Below are 8,385 nucleotides of genomic sequence, written 5' to 3'. Positions count from 1 at the left end.
CTCTTCCATAATCATTAGTATTAAATCAATAATCATGTTTGAAGGCGATCCAAACTTTGCGCGGGTTGGCGGTTATTTCGTAACAAATGATGTTTATTAACACAATTATAATATGATTACTTTTGTCGTTATGCAGAAGACAATTGTCTATCAGAGAAACTAGCTACTAGAAATGAAGATGCGCTTGTATCGCGGTTGTAGACGTTCTGAAAACGACAACTCTACCGCTCTGTATATTAAGTATTTATTAGTAAATCGAGCATAATCCTATGACAGCCAGACACGAGCATATGTAGACGAGGTACGACGGATCTAGATCTTGGCTTTTACGAGAAGACAGGCAACGCTGCGCTAGTACAACTTTTACGGCTAGCACCAGCCGCGTCGGGGCAGTATATCGAAACAACATATATTTTCGAAACACTGCATTGTAAATACTTTAACGAAAAAAAGAGCATTATGTCTATTGAATGTTGTTCGCGTTACGGGACTATCTGGCTGTCATACATAATCATAAATTAGGCCTACACAAGATATGTACTTTCAAATGTTACTTTGAAATCGTTCAAAGTGATTTCGAAAGATTGCATCCGTTCATTCGCAGTTCGGAACAAAAGTGATCGCATTTTCTAGAGGGAAGCTTCTACCGAAAATCTGTAGTTCCCTAGAGTTGAATTTATAAACAATAGATCACGATAACGGCATGGCAAATTAATATATATTTTGTTAATCAGATACACACCCATCTGCTACATCGAGCTGCGGTTGAACAAAGCAGAGTAACGTTTTTACAGAACTATTAGCGGTTCTTTATTATACAAACTTAAAGTGAGTTAGTGCTTTCCACGTTAGTGGAACAGTTTTGTTTGTAAGAAAATGTGTGGTACTGCTTCCATAGAGACTCCTCTATTGAAGAACAACATAGGATACCCAATATACTTCGAAATCAGATTTAGAATATATCGCCGGAAACCTCGAGCTATTTAGAGAACTATTAACGCATTCAACAGGATAAGTTGCCATACTATGTTTTGAAACGTGCAAAGTAATATAAAACAGTTTCGTATCAATAGAGATGCTAAAATATGGTAAATATTTTAGAATTCATAATTGACAGTTTCGGCAGTAGCGACCACATATGCATCAGAAAATCTCACGCAATCTGACAACTAGTGACTATAGGGAGTACTAAAACATCTTTTACTAAAATTCAGATATCTAACGAAAAATTGATCTAGAAAAACTGTTCTGTAGACAAAGTTATAATCGACATTAAGGTTCAAGGCTTTATCCAATGAAACAAATCCGCCGGAAGATATGCTGCAATCCTGCTGCTGTCTTGCATGTTTACTTTCCACAAAGTTCGCGCTCTTCGAAACAAACGTAGGAGACCAAATGAGTAATAGAGCTCATGTTTTCGCGACGGGAACTCTTCATCGGTTGTATCAATACAAACCTATTTCTATAGAAAGTTTCTGTTCCATAGGTCTTAAACGCGGATATACGCAACGTTTCAATAAGTCAAGATAAAAAAAAGTAAGTTATTTTCTTTAGTGTAGTGTTTAAATATCATATAAAGCAGTCCTTGCTGATTGACGTAACACATGATCAACATAAACAGACAACGGATTAATATCTTAATACTTTTAAACATTATGGCTACAACTGCAATAAGAGCGTACGGAATCGCAACTGGAATGACGGAACTAGAATACCATACTTTATGTTGTTCGAAGTACCAGGTCTTCCAAAAAAGCAAGAATCTTTTTCCTTAGGCCGTTTTCCAAATCAGTTCATTCAACTCTTTGAAGTAATCGCACAGGAAGGCCGCTAATTGTCTCTAACACACCTATTACTTATATAACAATTGCGTTTTACCGTTATTACCAAGTATTTTGATATTTAGTATTTTAAAGAAGTAAAAAATGTATGTATGTACAATCATCGTATAGATATATAGTAACGCACTACAAATAAAAATGAAAATCAATTCATTTTAATTACTGGTGCGGTATGACTCCGATATTATATATTTAGCTGACGTTATAAACAATCTGCAGTTGTTTCGATATTTTCTTATTCATTCATGTTAAACAGGCATAAATTGCGCTCTTCTAACACGACGCATTGTAAATAAGTGTCCGACTGATGATCTGGGTTGTTCTGGATATTCTAACGGTGGCGTATTAATACGCCAGGACAGAATACGCCTACTCAAACGAAGGTAAAAGGTTAGGATCCACCGGCTGATTGCCTGATTGCTAAATAGGCGATCATCAAGCGACGTGTGTTCGAACCCAGCAAGGATCGTTTGGGAAACATCTTTCCGACGCAGCTCAAAGTGGTCAGTATTACCCTGCAGGTATAGCGTTTCATGAGCATGCGACATTGCGGCCCAACTTGACAAATACGAGAAACTGGGTCGAAAATAAAATTATTCAATATACACCCGAACATCATACCTACCGGCAGAGGCTGCTTTGGTATTATTCGAACATCGAAACATTACGTTGGCAAACATTTGCGCTATGGCGCACTGCAGTTGTACGATGACGTATTTGTTCGTGGCGTGGTCAATAGGAAGATGTTGAGGAGGCCATAGCTGACGCGATATGGGATATGAATTTAAGCATAACCAATCATCACTAGAGATCAATTTAGTACAGTTTTTGAAAGATTAGCCTCATAAATGCAAATCTTCATTTTGCACAAGAATTTTCTTTGTCCAAGGATCGATCCGGGTCGATGAAATAATATCACTAGGAATAAGAGTACCGTTTATGATAGCGTGTACAAGCCAAAATCTCTATATAAGGTTGCCAGTAGACATTGTTTCAATCGGTTGTCTTTAGGAGACCTTCCTTAAACAACCGACAACTTGAAGTTTGTCTTCGTCTAGCCATGAGCGCCCCAACGAATAGCCAGCTGAATATATTAACCTTTTACTTGCAGTTACAGCGTCAGCTGCTAAAAATTAGCTTAGTGTTCCAACGTTGCCACTTGCAAGAAACGCTCGGCATATGGGTCCGTTAATGGCCAGCGAAGGAGATTTGATCAGAATATCTAAAGCGATTGCCCCGAGACTGACCCACCCCAGGCCGATAGTTCGTCAGGATTATCCCCGAGCACCTTTGCGTTTTACTTAATCAATGTATCGCTTCCAAGATTAGCTGTGATTGCGTTATCCAACTTAAGCTATCCAAAAAGGTTCAAGTCTCATGTTTATTGTTACGTAAACGTCTTGGATCGGTGACGTTAAGAGGGTTGCATCAAGTATGAATCGAGCGTCTGGGATGCCCAAGGAAGCACTGACCGCTCCGTAGACGATTCCCGTTTCGAGACCGCGTACCAGTCGTGGGGTCGTGTTCACTGCAATGCCACACCCAGGTGTGATTTCTATTGCGCCGACCGCAGTAATGGACACGCGTGCCAAATGATTTTTCATGTATACGTGTGTGAACGTCACGGATCATTGTCGTTTCTTTATTTTTACCAGGGTCGCGGGACTTAACGCTGAACGCAACCAATTTAAACATTAAGTACATAGGCTGATTATGTATACATGCAAAACTTACTCGTCTCGCTCTATCTGCTCAATTCCAACGAATAAACTAATCAACATCACTTTCTAAGACAGCGTTGTTTAATTGGTTGACACTCGGCATTCGGCGCACCGTTCATAGATTATAAACAATAAACGATTCACATTTTAGTAACTTGTTCCCATTTAATGATCATATGAACATTATTTACTGTGAGAATTAGTTTCCCTGTTACACTTTTTAAAGAATATTTATAAAAGTCAAACACATCACTGCATTCATCTACGATACAACTTTAAATTGGCCGCCTTCCATATATATATATATATATCTGTACTATGTTTCGGTCTGATTTGGTGCTGTAGTTGCTACTATTGGACATGTGGTTTTTTATACTTTCGTTTAATCTCATCGTGCAATCATTTTTTAATCAGGAATATTATCATTGCGCTTCCTATTAGTGATGTAGTCTAGATCGTGCTACAGGAATGATTTTCTTTTACGGGAGTATCAAAGGTTACCATGCAAAAAAATTATCTACTGCAAAGCACCGTTCCTCTCGGTGCGGATAGTGGACACTGAATGCTTTCCTTCTAATTATCTATACGCTTCTGTAGCGTTATACAATTATTGGGCTCCCGGCGAGATCTCATGAGGAACGATCCTTCACAATGTCATCTGTTAGGTCTGCTATAGGGACTCAGCTACAAGGAAAATAACATATCATTGTTAGATTGCACGTCGCCATTTGCTACAAAACTATTTGTAAGCGGCCTCATACATCTCACTACCTGAAGTGTCAATTTGCGTTTCACTTGACAAAAATGTCGTGTGAAATTTTGACGAGAAAGGTACCACCCTAGAAAGCCTTGAAATTTGTGATTGTTGTTACCAATTTTAAAAGGATAATTAAAGGAAAAGGAATATTCGGTCGCTACATCTAGTCCACTGCCTTACCACTCAGTATATTCCGTAACGAGCGTTGCGTTACACACCCATAATTCTGGTCAGTGTTAATCAAATTGACATCCAGAATAGCAAACGTCTCAGAAAACGTCGAAGATATCGGTATATACGTCCGTAAAATCAAGTCTCCTTTACAGGCCGGTTTAGAAAACACTGTTGCTAAAGGATGTGGGAACACAAGTATATCTTTCACTGCTCAGAAGCATTGCAAATGTCGAGGTGTACACAAGTGCTTCAGGCATCCAAAAATTATTTTCACAGCGAAGCCATTTGACGTTAGAAAAAATCAAAGGGTACACAGCGCGGGCTTATCCGAGTACTATTAGCTTAATGATGTACCTATCGAGTTCGTTTCCGACGGATACGGACCCTTGATACCGTTTCCAAATATAGCTTATTTTCGTATAATGGCCAAGAAGGTATACGATTGTTTCGACTAATCAGCAAAAGTTCCACTACAATACGAGTAGATTCGTTTTTATCATCTAATATTACTTAGCCTATTTTAGTTGTTATTGTACAAAATTGACCTCAGAATACTGGGCTGGATCATCACCTAAAAATTTTATTTATACCTCGTTTTGGCATCTGTCTCAAATAAGAACATACCTTATCCATGACGTTGATACTTCGGGTGAATCAAGTCATAGTTGAATACTCTTGATATCTAGCGGCATTGATACATTGTGGCAGAGCACAGGGTATAAATCGATTACCACGTGAACGCTTTGGACTGTAACTATTCCTTTGATTATTAAACGAGTTTTTAACACTGCGAGGTAATCCCATTTACGTAAGTACCAGGTTGCTGTTATGCAAAGGTGATGCAAAGCGGAGCCTCTCAACGCTGGTCAAAAATTGGGCATTAGCCTAATTTCTAATATTCTACCCTTTTTTTTTTGTTTATTACCACTTTTCTAAAGGCACCAACACCTAAATCTCCTAAGCACTCGAAATAATAATGACAGTCTATCTAAAACGTTTTTGGGAATTCTGCAAGGAATCTGAACAGGTCGGTTTTTTTTTACGATATTTCTGTGCGAAGAAACCATCTTTTCTCTGAAAAAGAAGGATCAAAAGATCAAATCGCTTCAAAGAAGCAATTGACATCTCGAAAATACTCGAAATCTATTTCTGACAAATGCTATCGTTATTTAAGCAGTCCAGATCAACACAATATTCTAAACATGTGTTCTGCGGCAGCAACTTACTAAGAGCGGTGCTTTCGTTAGAGATCCTTTTCACGGTAACACGAAGGTGATACTTGGGTAAGTGAAAGCGTATAATGTATTGCCTAAAGAATATTTCTTTTGAAAATTACCTGTAGACAAGGCTGTCTGTAAACAGAATACAATACAAGCTGCGTTAATAAGCATAAACGTCAACAAGTTTTTGAATAGCCCGCCATCGCTATTCTCTAGGGAGCTTTGTCCGATCAGACGCCTACAGAAGGGTTACACACACGCTATTTCATCTGCAAATAGTCATGTTCTATCAATTTTAGTGGAAATATTTGTTTGACGGAGTTTTTTTTTTATTTCAATATGATTTGCTTTGGCCAGCACTAGAACGCTGCGCGTGAATACCCAGAGACATGTGATCAATAATAGATATTTCCGATAACTATCATTTATTTGCTATCCTTTTTCTCAAATGGCCTAGCGATACTTTCGACAAAGCTCCAGACGCTTTAGTTCATGGTTATTTTACTTTGTTTTTTTTTACACGAGACTTATTTATAAACTTGTATAGGTCAGGCTTGCTAAATATTGATCGTTGAACCTTAACGTCTTCCAGTAAATCCAAAATATCGATGGTGCAAACTAGGATTGTATCCATAACTTAAAGGGGCTCAAAAGATCCAAGTTACTCTATTATTGTTTGGCTTGATTTTATTCAATATTGTATTTCATCCTGTATTTACGCCGTGTAATACTGCATTCATTTTTAGTATTAATTTGTTTTCAAAAAATGGTATAACACTCTACCGCGTTGTAAAACATTAGATTTTACGAACTTCAAATTTGCAGTATCTTTGTTAGTCAATACGTTTGCATGTACGATTTTTACGTGTATATATACATATATACGTGTGTGTGTGCTTGTTCGTATGGATGTGCTTTGCAGCTGTGCAGCTGTTACTAAACCTGACATGTCATGGTACATTATCAAACTCTTCAATAGCTACACCTGGCGCGTCCTAACGAGATATTAATTGTAGAAATAATATTGCATAGCGAGTCAGATTACATTTTCCCTGGTAGGTGCCATATTCTGAAAGGAATATTACTGTTTTAAAATCATGCCTACTTGTAAATTTGCCTCTAGCAAAACTAGGCAAATTTAATACATCTTTGTTGGTATTTATATGGAATAAGAGGGGACACAACACCAGTAGCAATAAAACCCTATGCATCGCCAGTTTAATTTATTTGCTAAATAAATAGATCAATTTCAGTATTCTTCCACGTTTTGAAAACCTTTCATCTTTTTCTACGCTATAGCTTACTTGGAAATAGTTTGTGTATGTTTGAGATTATGTCGTGCCGATTCAGTAGTAAAACTCAATTTTTAGTAAGTCTTCTTATGACGAGCCAATTATGAGCCAATGAACGCACCATTTCTCGCTGAATACTGCGTTTGCTACTGACAATTTCATGGCCCTAATGAGGCCTTATTGTGATGCATCCCCGCATATATGTGGCCAAACACGGCGCTGCTGATTTCAGGGCGATCATCATATCACGCAAACATGTCGTCCATGTAGCTTAGAAAAAAACACTTTGTACTGAAATCTAAAGATTGTTTGCTAAAGCGTTAGAAAAAAAGACTAGGCGGAAAATGATGTAGGATAAATAGCAACTTGGTTGGTTTGGCATATATTTTACATAACGATATTATATACAACGAGGACAATACAAACCCTGCAATGGCTTGGTGGGTAACGTTTAGTGGTCTAGGTTAGAACATATAGGGCACAGACAGACACACAGACTTCGTTTCGTACTGGGAGCCAGCCAACCGTCTATCTGATAGAAAACTCAAAACCAAGAAGACAGTTAAAAAAAAAAAACTGAAAAGATCAATTGGCCACCCACGACACTAATACATATATATATATATATATATATACAAGTATAACCTTGTAAACGAAGCGAGAAAAAAACATTTGGTCACAATAATTTAGTAATGATACGCCTGAACTAAAAATATATATAGCTCTCTTTAATGTCTTTTATCATCCTTAACGTCAAGCGTAAATTGTTGACTACTTTCAGTTGAAGTACCGAAGATACGAACACCTAACAATAAGAGGATGGAAGCTTTAGAGTATAGAAACAAAGACAAATAATCCTATTTCAGACAGAACTGATTCACTGTTTTGTGGTGCCTGGATGTCTGTGTGTGGGTGTATGTATGCGATGGACTGGTCTGGACCGTGAAGATCCATGAAGAAGAAAAAACTTAAGAAAAATAAGAGAATTTATTTTAAGAAAAATAGGAGACAATTTTTTAGCCAGCCTGGTTTAAATCAAATTTCTCGAAGGTCTTTGCGCCCCCATGTGTGTCCTTAAAGTGCGTAATTATCCTATATATTATATTTGCTAATATTTCGGATTACATATGGATTAACGTGAAATCACTGTCGGAACACTTGAATACGGAAATGTCGAATTTGTGACATTTCCAGCTTACAAAGAAAGCTCGAAATCTAGAGAAGATGTTATATGTGACTTTATATGGGGTACTCGTGGATTTTTACTATCAATGGTGCTTGGCACTTGGTATCCTTGGAACTGCCATAACTTTTTGTCTTGATTTCGGGACGTTGGCCTGCATCGGCAATACGGAGCGCTACTTTTAAGGAAAAAGAAAA

The sequence above is a fragment of the Varroa destructor genome, unplaced genomic scaffold (assembly GCF_002443255.2).
Source record: "Varroa destructor unplaced genomic scaffold, Vdes_3.0 BEIS01000005.1, whole genome shotgun sequence".
Taxonomy (NCBI): domain Eukaryota; kingdom Metazoa; phylum Arthropoda; class Arachnida; order Mesostigmata; family Varroidae; genus Varroa; species Varroa destructor.
The sequence above is the reverse complement of the archived record's forward strand: the minus strand, read 5'-3'. Positions refer to the sequence as shown.